A 13361-nucleotide genomic window follows, 5' to 3' on the forward strand; every position below is an offset into this window, starting at 1 on the left:
ATGAAAGATGATAGTGGCCTGAGATTTTTCTCTATAAATAGACCCAAGAGGATTTGATGATTGACTACATGTAGGGGCAAAAGGAGTCAGTGGCATCAGTAATGATGGCTTCCAGGTTTCTGGCTCAAACAACTGGATAGATAGAAATATAATTTATTGAATGTTAGTTAGGTAAAAAAGTAGATCAGAAAGGAAAAAATGGATTGATCCTAAGTTTGATGCAGGAAATACACAGGATAATCTTGGACATCCCCTTTTCCAGAAAGCAAGGAAACTACCAAAGACTACTAGGATTTGTCAAAAGGATGAAAAGACATAGGAACCAAAAATTGGGCAATTTGAACAACAAAGAATAATGACTAACATAGATTGAAACCATGAACCCATAACTAATCCTAAAGAAAACCCAAAACTCACTAATCTCCTTTGGAGATGGCTGAGCACTCGTTATTCTGAAAATTGGTAAACAGAGAAAGAATCGAGCACATTTTTGGCTTTTCTGTAAAATTAGATATTAGATTCATTAATGAAATAATAGTGAATAGCAAATTTAGGCAATGATCGTCGTTCTCTGCTAAAACCACTATGTGAATGGTTAATGAGAAAATCTATAATGGATGGATCAAGTTGACAGTATGAACCTACTCATCAGTCTTATCATCACTGAAAGTAGCACCACAGTTATTATGTGCCTCCTCATATGATGTGATAAGAAGTACAGCACAGAAACAAACACAGCACCACATATGAAGTATTCTCGCTAAGAGAAATGAATCTGAATCTCATCAAGCCTCCAGATATAACTACCAAGTTACAGGGAAATGCTAGAGATAGGGAACAGGTTAAATGACACTACAAGGATCTGATTAGCTAAATGCAGAATGTAGGAAATTTAAATTTCTTCAGCAAATAAATGGCATGAAAGCAGGGAGAGGAAACTGTTTTAGATTAAAGGAAACTTGAAAGATATGTTAGCCAAATGGATGTTGTTTGGAAAGAATTTCGATTTTTTTTGTGTGTGTGACTAAAGGGGGAAGTTGAGTATTAACTAGGTATTTGATGATATTAAGAAATTATTAATTTTGTTAGGTGTGATAATACAATAATAGTTATGTTTTAAAGAGATATGTAGTGAAATTATATGCTGTCTAAGAATTCCTCTAAATACTATAGAAAAAAAGTGCAGTGCGTAAATAAAACAAGAACGGAAAAATGTTGATAATTATCCAAGCTGTGTAATAATAGTACATGGGGTTTCGTTATATAATTTTCTCTAAAAACAAATGAAGTAAGAGTGAGCAAATATATAAAATGCAACTGAAAAGCCAAGTAAGATGAAAATTGATTATTGGGTTTAATGACATGGTAACATTAATGATTTTGACCAGAAAAATTTTGATGGAGTGATGGTAAGGGGAAGCTTAATTGAAGTGTATTTAAGATAAAATGGATAAATCAACTATATAAAGACATTTTGGACATAATTTGAGCAAATTGGATGTGGAGCAGATATCAGTTATTTTTAAGGAATTGTTAATTTTGTAAGAGGTGATAATTTATGTAAGAAAATTTTCTTGTCTTGTAGAAATGTGTATGAGTATTTATAGTTGAAATGACATATTATCAGGAATTTACTCTAAAAGACTACAGCAACAAAAAGAAATGAGAGATAAATAAAGCAAAAATGGCAAATAAAGCAAAAATGTTCATAATTATAGAATATTTGGAATGGATACATAGGGATTTACTATATTTTTCTCAATATTTGTGTATGTTTGTATATTTTATAACAAAAAGATTTTTAAAACTAGGATGGAAGAGAGGAGTTAGAGATAGTGTATATAAGAAAATATTCTTAGAATTTTTGCTACACAGAGGAGCAAAAATTATTAGGAGTAGGTGATGGGAGAAATAAAGACAAGAGAAACCTCAAATATATTGATGGAATGATCCAGGACAGAGAGGGAAATTTATGATATAAGATAGAAAAGGCAGCATTTCTAGGGTGATATTCTTTTTAAAAAAATTAATCAATCAATTAATTATTTATTTTTTATATTTATTGAAATATTAGACAATTAGTTGCTTGTATTTACACTGTATAATTCAATGAATTTTTTTCAATTATAATTGGCATGCAATAATATACCAGTTTCAGCCATAGAGCATAGTAATCAGAGATCCACATAATTCGCAAAGCAATCACCGCATTAAATCTAGTACTCCTCTTCTCTCTTACATATTTATTACAATATTATTAACCATCTTCCCCATGCTACACTCTACATCTCCATGTCTATTCTGCAAATATCCATTTGTACCTCTTAATCCTTTAGCTTTTTTTTTTGTTCCCCCCACCCCCCTTCCTGTCTAGTATCCCTCTAAATATTTTCTGTATCTATGAGTTTATTTCTGCTTTTGGTGTTGTTGTTGATTTTGTTCTTTAGATTCCACATGTATGTGAAATCATAGGATATTTGTCTTTCTCTATCAGACTTACATCATTCAGCACAATACCCTCTAGGTCCATCGAGGCAATAGCTTTTTCCAATCCCTTCCTTTTAGTCTGTGTGTGTCTTTTAATCTGATATGAGTCTTTTGTAGGCAGCATATGTAGGGGTCTTGTTTTTGTATCCATTCAGCCACTCTATCTTTTGGTTGGAGCACTTAATTCTTTTCCATTTGAGATACTTATTGATTGGAATGTAGTTGTTACCATTTTTTATTCCTGTTTTTGATACATATTTTTTCTTCTTAAAGAAGTCCTTCCAACATTTCCTATGGTGTGGCGATAATAAATTCCTTCAGCTTATTTTTTCTGGGAAGCTCTTTATCTGTCTTTCAACTCTAAATGATTGCTTTGCTAGATAAAGTATACTTGGTTGTGGATCCTGGGTTTTCATCACATCAAATATTTTTTGCCAAGCCTTTCTGTCCTGCATAGTTTCTTTTGAAAAATCAGCAGCTAGTCTTATGGGTGCTCCCTTGTAGGTAACTAACTGCTTTTCTCTTGCTACTTTTAAGATTTTCTCTTTGTATTTAATCTTTGGCATTTTAATTATGATGTGTCTTGATGTGGGCCTCTTTGGGTTCCTGGTTTTTAGGACTCTCTGAGCTTCCTGGGATTGTATGTCTATTTCCTTCACCAGATTAAGGATATTTTCCATCATTATTTCTTCAAATATATATTCAACTTCTTGTTCTCCCTCTTCAGGTACCCCTGTGACATGGATATTTTACATTTAAATGTGTCCTATAGGCTCCTTAAATTTTAGTCTTGGCTTTTTTCTTGCCGTTCTGATTGAGTGTCCTTGGCTTCCTTATCCTCTACATCAGTTCTTCAATTCTCTTCTTTAACCACTCTGTTTATTCCATCTAATATACTCTTCATCTCAGATAATGTGTACTTCATTCCTAACTGGTTCCCTTTTATAATTTCTATTTCTACCTTTATGTTTTTTATCTCTTTGTTAAAGTTCTCACTGAATTCATCTATACTTCCGAACATAAGCTCATTGAGCATCTTTATAACCAATGTCTTGAACTCTGCATCTGTTAGATTGCTTGACTCCATTATTTCTGGATCTCTGTTCTGTTCTCTTACGTGATTTCTGCTTCTTTGTCTTCCCATTTTGGCTGCCTTTCTGTGTTTGTTTCTATGTACTAAGCAAAGCTCTTAAATCTCCTGGTCTTATTCGTGAGGCTTTGTGTAGTAGATGTCCGGTGGTACAGTCCTGAAAGGGGTTCAGCTGCAGGCCAAAGTTAGCCCCAACCTGTGCCCCTCTGGGGCTACCCGTTAAGATTCAGCAAGCGATCCACAGATGCTGTGATTATAGTTGCTTCGAAAGGCCAGAAACTGAAGCCAGCTGCCACCAGTGTGAGTCTAGGCACTGCTAAGCAAGGGGCACCTAACTAAGCGAGGACACATCTGGATGTGGCTTGGGTGGGGCCCCGAGTTGGGGGAGATGGAGTTTCATTGAATCCTCTGGGCAGAGTGTCCTCTGATATCCAGTTGGATGACCTCTCCCCTATGGCAGCACTGCGACCGCACACTGGGAGTGGAGAGGGCTCAACAGAGAAACAATGGATCCTGCCGGCACTTCTGTATAGAGCGAGTCTCACCTTGGCTCTCACTGTGACAACTCAGTGTCCTCCTGTAAATCCCTGGTGTCCCCTGTGCAGCCAAACCAGCGCTGGTGCTCAGAGCAAGCAGGTCCATCATCAGCCGAAAGTCCGCTCGCGGCCATGGCTAGGGTGATATTCTTGAGTAGATGACTGAAGGTGGAATTATTGTACAAGTAGAGGATTGGCTTTAGATAGGAACCTGGATACTTCATCTATGATAACGGATAGAAAAACAAAATGTGCGGTTCAGATGCCGGCAAGTAAGAAGATGTGATGGTGGGATCCTGTGGAAGTTGTTTTCTGAAGTAGAAAGCAAAGCCATTATCTGAGAGTGAAGACAGGAAAGAATATATTGGGGGTTTGGTAGTAAGGTATGATGTACTCATCTAGTAGAGGGGAGAATGAGTGGAGTAGGGACATACAGTGTAATTGTCAGGCAACAATAAGACTCACTTAAGATTTATGGCCATGACCATACTACATTGTTGTATATTTGCCCCAGCCCTGTTCAGCTACAGCATTACATACAAGGAAGAGGCAAAGAATTGGATTTAGCTAGAGTTTTTGTTTTGCCAAGTGAGTATACCAAGTGAGGGAAGGACAAAGGAGTCAATGGTATATAAAAATGAGTGAATATGAATGATCATGAAATTTAAGCTGAGTAAGAAGAGAAGAAAGTTCATCATGGACATGGTTTGTTAAAGATCTTTAACAAGAATACATCAAGTAGTGAAGAGCTCAGAAAAGAAATCTGAAATAAATTTAAATTTAAGTTATAAATTTAAAAGTCAACAGCATTTATATGGTATTTTGTTATAGGGATATACAAGATTACCTAAGGAAAATGTATTGAGTAAGAAGAGTAGAAAATCCAAGGTAGAGCTCTGAAGAATGTGAACAGTTAAAAATTAGGTAGAGGAGGAGACATCTCAAAGAGACTGAGAAGAGGTAATCAGAGAGGTAAGAGGTGTTGTTCTGAAAGCCAAGAGAAAGAAGTAGCTTCTTATGAAGGTGAGAGTCAACTGTTTCAAGAATTGCTGACTGCTCTAGTAAAATGTTTAGAAATGTAGAACTAGGGAAATAGAAAGATGTTCGTAACAGACACCGGTAGAGAGCTCTACTCAACTTAAAATATTCTATAGTGCAACAGTTATCAAAACTGTCTGGTACTGTGTTACTAATGGAAAAATGTAAAGTAGAATCTGGAAATTCAAGACATAGGCTTAAACCTCTATAAAAATTTAAGTTCCTATTATATTATAACTTTAGTGGGGCCAAGGTTTATGTTCATCTCAGTTTGTTTAACAGAAATAAGTCCTGAAGTATAGTAGTCACTCTTTGAATTTTGTTGAATGAATGAATTCAGGAATAGATGAAGGTAATATAGTAAAATATGAAGACCCTGAGCTCTGGAGATATTCACCAGACTAATGCCTACTCACTCATTAGATTAGATTAATTGTGATTTCTTCAGAGTCATGCCCAGTACAATGCCTAAAATAAGAGAAACTCAATAAATTTACATTTATAATGAATTCCCAGGTGATGTTGCTGTTGCTCCTGCTCTACATCAGGGATTCTCAACTATCTGAGACTTAAAAAATTTTTCCTATGATAGCATAGGCTAATATTTTTGTAAAACACAATAAGAGCTACCAGAAAAACAACCACTATGGAAAATAATATGCAGTTTTCTCAAAAAAAAAACTAAAAGTAGAACTACCATTTGATCCAACAATTCCACTTCTGGATAGTTATCCAAAGGAAATGGAAACACTGATTTGAAAAGATATATGCATCTCTATGTTTATTGAAGCATTATGTGGTTACGGAGGCTAAGACATGGAAACAATCTAAGTGTCCATTGCTAGTTGAATGGTTAAAGAAAACATCACACACACACACACACACACACACACACACACACACACACACGCACAAGGTGGAATATTATTTAGCCATAAAAAAGAATGAAATCTTGCCATTTGTGACAATATAGTAATACCTTGAAGGCATTTTAGAAATAAGTCAGGCAGAGAAAGACAAATACCATATGATCGCACTTATATGTGAAATCTAAAAACAACCTCCCCCCCCAAAAAAAATTGAGCTCATTGAGACAAAGAACAGAATTGTGGTTTCCAGAGGTTGGGGGTAGGCAAAATGGCTGAGGAGGTCAAAAGGCACAAATTTCTAGTTATAAAATAAATAAGTCACGGAGACATAATGTGCAGCATGGTGACTATAGTTAGTAATACTATACTGCATATCTGAAAATTGCTGAGAGTAGATCTTAAATGTTTTCATTGCAAGAAAAAATTTTTGTAACTATGTATGGAGACAGAAGCTAACTAGACTTAAGGTGTTGATCATTCTGCAATGTGTACAAATACAGAATCATTACATTATACACCTAGAACTATAATGTTCTATGTCAATTATACCTTAATAAAAAATAAAGAAAAAGAAACTAGACAAAAATGAAATAACACATACATACAGAATTTCTTAGGATTAGATTTACTGATATAAAATTACTCTGCCAAATTGCTAGAAATGAATTTCAAGAAGTTACTCTCAATTTCTTTACTTATCACTTTATAGACCAGTAACAAACAGTTTGCTAACTGGCTCAGGTCCAGGGACTACATCTAGAGTAGCTCTGCTCCAGATGATCCCTAAATTTCTTTTTGACCTGAAGAGTCAAGCACTTTTTTGTTTTGTTTTATGATGATGACTTTTGTTTTTTAATCTTTATTAGATGATTTATATTTGCTTTGTTTTATTTTGTGCATGTACCTTCTGCTAACTTGGAAGTTTGTAGTTTTTAGTTCTTCCAGTGGTTATCTTAATAACTATAACATTTTCTTTTGTTTCTTGAAACTATCTAAGAACTCTCTACTCTCAGCAATGACAAAATTTCTATTCTTCCATTTCTTACTTCCCTTTCTTCCCCTTTAACATGTAATTTTAATTAGACAAACATTTCTTAAAAACATTCTTCTAAAGCTTACCTATATATCTTTAAGTAACTTTTAAATAAGCTTATATCTATTTTTTTATTAGATTTGAACAATATCTTTTCTCCTCCCAATAGTGAAAGATGAAGCAATCCATTTTCCTTACCTATTTTCCAACATCTATTTGTTATTTTACTGTTTTACATTGCTACAGATGATAATATTTGTATTGTGCTCTAAAATTATAATACTCACAGTTATTTGGGTCACAAAGTGCTATATATTGCAATGATGGAGCATCTGTGAATTTAAGATGCTTTTAGAAGCTGTAGGCTTCCTCACTTTTCTAAAACAACTTTTCAGGCACTATCCTTACCTTAAATGTTGGGCTCTGCACTAGACTCTCTTAATCTTTTTACTTCAGAGACATACCCTGAGTATTATGTATATATTACTACAACTCTGATTTCTATTTATATGTTTCCAAATTTATACGTAACCCTTAATGGTGCAGTCTCTGCATGGAATCATATTTAGAGAAGTACATGGGCCAGCAGCCAAAAGTAGCTTCAAAATGACACAAGGCCTTCACAGGCATTGCTTGGGAACTGAGAAGAGGATTTGTAGCAATACTCATTACAGCTTCTCTTCCTCTCCTACCACTTCCCTCACAAACCACAAAACAGCTACACCCACCCATTCATACAGCTTTCTTTTCTTCTCTCCCTACCACGTTTTATAATTCATGTAGTATTTCAAACTTTGTCATTTTTATTGTATTTGTTATGGTGATCTGTGGTTAGTGATCTTTGATGTCACTGGGGTACCACGGACCATGCCCATATTAGATGGAAAACTTAATAAATTTTGTGTGTGTTCTGACTGCTCCACTGATTAGCTTTTCACCAGCTCTCTTCCTCTCCTTGGGCCTCCCTATTCCCTGAGATACAACAATATTGAGATTAGGCTAATTAATAGCCCTACAATGGCCTCTAAGTGTTCAAGTGAAAGGAAGAGTTGCATATTTCTCACTTTAAATCAAAAAGTAGATATGATAAAGCTTAGTGAAGAAGGCACGTCAAAAGCAGAGAAAGGCCAAAAGCTAGGCCTCTTGCATCAAACAGCCAAGTTGTGAATGCAAAGGAAAAGTTTTTGAAGGAAATTAAAGGTGCTATTCCAGTGAACACACAAATGATAAGAAAGTAAAAACAGGCTTATTGCTGATATAGAGAAAGTTTTAGTGGTCTGGATAGAAGATCAAACCAGCCACAACATTTTGAAAACAGTTCTACTGTGGGTAAAATGTTATCAAACAGCATTGCATGCTACAGAGAAATTAGTAAGATTTCTCTGTAAAGGAAAGTCAATCAATGCAGGAAACTTCATTGTTGTCTTGTTTTAAGAAATTGCCACAGCCACCCAACTTTCAGCAACCACCACCCTGATCATTCAGCATCCATCAACATAGAGGCAAAACCCTTCACCAGCAAAAAGATTATGACTCGCTGAAGGCTCAGATGATAGTTAGCATATTTTAGGAATAAAATATTTTAAAATGAAAGTATGAAATGTGGTTCCATAGTGTAGTGGTTAGCACATCTGCTTTACACGCAGAAGGTCCTGGGTTCACACTCCAGTGGAGCCACAGTCCATGGTCTACGGCCATGCCACCCTAAACAAACCTAATGTCTGATCTTGGAAGTTGAGCAGGGTCGGGCCTGGTTAGTACTTGGATGGGAGACCACCTAGAAAGACTAGATGCTCTAGGCATAAATAATAATAATAAAAAATAACAAAAAAGTAAATAAAATTAAGGTATGTACCTTTTTTGACATAATGTTCTTGCATACTTAATGGGCTGCATATAGTGTAAACACAACTTTTACATGCACTGAGAAATGAAAAAAAATTGTGTGGTTTGCTTTATTCCTGTGGAAGAGACATTGTTTCATGATGTGACAGCTGCCAGAACCGCCAGCTAGATTCTGGCCAGAACAGATACTGCTTCCCAAAAATCCCCTCAGAGACTCTGATTGACCCTTCCTCTATGCCGCACAGTGTGCTGGTTTGTGTTGGTTCCTGGAACAGGCTGTTGTCCTGCCCCTGGGTAAGCATGTAAAGCATTTTCCCCTTATCTGGGGAAAATGTACTGGTCATGCCCCAGTACTCCTATCCATCCTGCCCTGTCCTATGTAACGCCTTAGTGTCTGCCATGTGGCACAGAGGATATCCATGTCTTCTCGCTGCCACCTAAGACATGCTTCAAATGTGAGTTCCCTTAATAAACTCATGATATAATGCTGGAGTTATCAGTCCCTTTTGTGGTCTTTTGGCCCCGAGAAATTTTATGTAACAATTGCAATATTTGCTTTATTGTGTTGGTCTGGAACTGAACCCACAATATCTCTAAGGTATGCCTATATTCCTTCTATTTCTCATTCTCCTCATCCTGTATTCTCAAAGTCCAAAGAAGCAGTCTGGCATTCCTAGAACTCTCTTGGCCAGGGGAAGACTCAAGGGTGGGAGAAAAGATTGTGAGCATTTGCTTGTTAATAATTTTCATTCTGTCACATGTATATCAAACTGAGAGCATTTCTTGGACTTTAGACCCATATATCCATCCGGTATATCTCTAGGCACCATAAAATCAGCATTTCCCAAAATTGCACTTCTTTCTAATGTCCAGCGAATGCATTTATTCAATGTTCTCTTCCATGTAAGGTTAAATGAATAATTGTTGAGTATGTAAATAAATGAGAAAATGAAATTATGAAACTTATAATTCCTTCAGTATTCTCTAGGACATTGAAAGACATCACCATCCACCAGATTATTTAAGCCAGAATCCTGAAGATTATCCCTGACTCACCCCATTTGCTCATTTCCCCTGTCTGACTAATCATCAAGTCCTGAATATTCTACATTTTTAATATTTATTCAATTTGTCCCTTTGTCTCTAGCCCTACAACTGTAAAAATCTGACAAGTACATGATCATTTTACTTTTTCTTTTTCTGTAGTTTCTGGTCTCCACTTTTATTCCTCTCCAATATAGCTTTCCAAAACATGTTACTTATAGTTCTGGAGAAGTATACCATCCCCCATTATGGAAAATTATCCCTCCCCTACAGTCCTAAGGACAGTTCTAGGCAGTCATATTTTGTACCACTTGACACCATCTTTCAAATTTCTAGATATTGCTGATTGGACCAAGAAGGTACTCTTGACTAATGTGTAGGTTATCCAGCAGCTGTTAAAATAGCATGACGGGTAAAGTTTGACCAATTAGCTTCTCATCCTTAGGCAAATGAATTAGGAAGTAGGGAATGAATCAAGAAATGAAGCAAGAAATGAAGTTTTTTAATTGCCTAGACAGGCTAATTAGTAGAGAAGAGGCCATGATCATATTGGTAGGCAGAAGTGATGATATAAAGCAATAATGTAGAACAAAGGGTAAGTAAGCTGGTTGTTTCTGGGAGGAAAAGCAAAAAGACACATGCATTAAAGCAGAGATCAAGAGAGAAACTTAGTCATGGTAATGACTTATCTTACAGTTTCTATGGACCAGTAGTCCAGGTATGGCTGGGCTGTGTTCTCTCCTGGAGAGGAATCTCTTTCCAAGCTCACTCAGGTTGTTGGCAGAATTAATTTCCTTATGGTTGTAGGACTTAGCACTTTGGTTTGTAGTTGTTGTTGTTGGCTCTTGGGCCAGAGGCTGCCCCTAGCTCCTAAAGGTTGTCTGCAAGTTCCTGCCACATGGTCCTCTCCACAGACAGTTTGGAACATGGTACCTTGCTTCTTCAAGGCCATTAGTAGAGTGAGAGTGAGTTTGCTAGCAAGACAGAATCTTATATAATGTAATGTAATTATGGAAGTAAGAGCATATCACCTTTACTACATTTTATTGGTTAGAAGCAAGTCATAGGCCCCACGCACACTCAAAGAGAGGGGATCACACAAAGGCAAAAACACGGCAGAGAGGGAAGATCATAATTGCTACCATAGAGTGTGTGGGCCACACTGACTTGCCCAGTTCCTATGATGGAAGGTGAGAAGTTAGAATGGAGTTCTGATCCCTAAGTTACCAAGGTTGAATCAGTGGATTCTCAGGCCAGAGACTGAATCGGAAGTGATGATGCAATTATGAAGAGAAGGCAAAAGTCCCTTTACAAAGGTGGGTGGCAGCAGCATAGCATATTGGTGGTAGTGTGGGAGTGGTGGTGACAGCCATGTCCTGAAATTGCCCCTGATTTGCAGTCTGTAGAGACTTATTTTTAAAATTATTTTTTAAATTTATAATTGCTATTCAATATTATTTTATATTAATTTCAGGTGTACAGCATAGTGGTTAGACATTCATATAATTTACGAAGCAATCCTCCTGATTAGTCTAGTACCCATCTGACACCACATATAGTTATTAAATTATTATTGACTATATTTCCTATGCTGTAGTTTATGTCTCTGTGACTATTTTGTAACTACCAATTAGTACTTCTCAATCCTTTCACCTTTTTCACCCAGCCCTTCACACTCTCTCCCATCTGGCGACCATCAATTTGTTCTCTGTGTCTATGAATCTGTTTCTGTTTTATTTGTTTGTTTTGTTCTTTAGTTTCTACCTGTAAGTGAAATATATGATATTTGTCTTTCTCTGTCTGACTTATTACACTTAGCATAATATCCTCTGGGTCCATCCATGTCGTCACAAATGGCAAGATTTCATTCTATTTTTATGGCTGGGCAATATTCTATTGTATATATATACCACTTCTTTATTCAGGCATCTATTGATGGGTACGTAGGTTGCTTCCATACCTTGGCTATTGTAAATAATGCTGCAGTGAACATAGGGGTGCATATATCTTTTCAAATTAGTGTGTTGGATTTCTTCAGATAAATACCCAGAAGTGCAATTGCTGGGTCATAAGGTAGTTCTATTTTTAATTTTTTGAGGAACCTCCATACTGTTTTCCATAGTGGCTGCACCACTTCGCAACCCACTAATAAGGCACAAGGGTTCCCTTTCTTCCACATCCTCGCCAACACTTGTTGATTTTTGATTTTTTGATAGCCATTCTGACAGTTGTAAGGTAATATTGTGGTTTTAATTTGCATTTCTCTGATGATTAGTGACGTTTAGCCTCTTTTCGTATGTCTGTTGGCCATCTGTATGTCCTCTTTAGAGAAATGTCTATTCAGGTCCTCTGCCCATTTTTTAATTGGATTGTTTTTGTTTTTGTTGTTGTTGTTGAGTTGTATGAGTACTTTATAAATTTTGGATATTAACCCTTTATCAATGTTTCGTTGGAGATCATCGTCTCCCAATTGGTAGGTTGTCTTTTTGTTTTGTATTGATGGTCTCCTTTGCTGTGCAAAAACTTTTTAGTTTGATGTAGTCCCATTTATTTATTTTTTCCTTTGTTTCCCTTGCCCAAGGAGATATGTCAGAAAAAAATCTTACTAAGAGCAATATCAGAGAGTTTACTGCCTATATTTCCTTTTTGGAGTTTTATGGTATTGATCTTACATTAAAGTCTTAATCCATTTTGGGTTTATTTTTGTATAGGGTGTAAGAAGGTGGCTTAGTTTCATTTTTTTTTGCATGTATCTGTCCAGTTTTCTCAACACCGTTTGTTGAATAGATCATCTTCAATCCATTGTATATTCTTGCCTCCTTTGTCATAGATTAATTCATCATATAGGTGTGGATTTATTTCTTGTTTCCTGCCAATTTCGTATGCCTGCATCTCCAATCTCTGTTCAGTTCTGTGAGCCCCTTTTATAGACTTCCAATAAATTCCTTAGGCTTTGGAAGGCCAGAGTTTGTTTTTATTGTTTGTAACCAAGAATGTGGCAGACTCTGTACATGCAGGGAGCTATGAATGGCTGGTATAACTGTAAATAGTTGGTACAGCAGGGATTAATAGAACATGAAGTAGGCAGAGACCTCATCTTGAGGGTCATGGAAATCCATTTAATTATTTTAAATAAAGGAGTAACATGTTATATGATAATTCCTGTAAAGGCTTTTTGGAGGAGAATTTTGAAGAAAGGATGGTTGCAGGTGAACCAGTTAGAAAGGTTACCTAGTTGAGTAGGTGAGAGAAGATAAGACTTGAGCTGAGGTGGTGATGGTGGGATGGAAAGAGGAGACAGATTGGAGAGATAGTAAGGTTACAGAAGCAACGGGACTTGTTCATTAATTGGATGTGAGGGTAGGAGGGTAAGGAAAGAGTCTAGGATGACTTCCAAGTTTCTGGTTGAGGCAACTGGA

This window comes from Pteropus vampyrus, unplaced genomic scaffold (genome assembly GCF_000151845.1).
Source record: "Pteropus vampyrus isolate Shadow unplaced genomic scaffold, Pvam_2.0 Scaffold135, whole genome shotgun sequence".
In the NCBI taxonomy this organism is placed as follows: domain Eukaryota; kingdom Metazoa; phylum Chordata; class Mammalia; order Chiroptera; family Pteropodidae; genus Pteropus; species Pteropus vampyrus.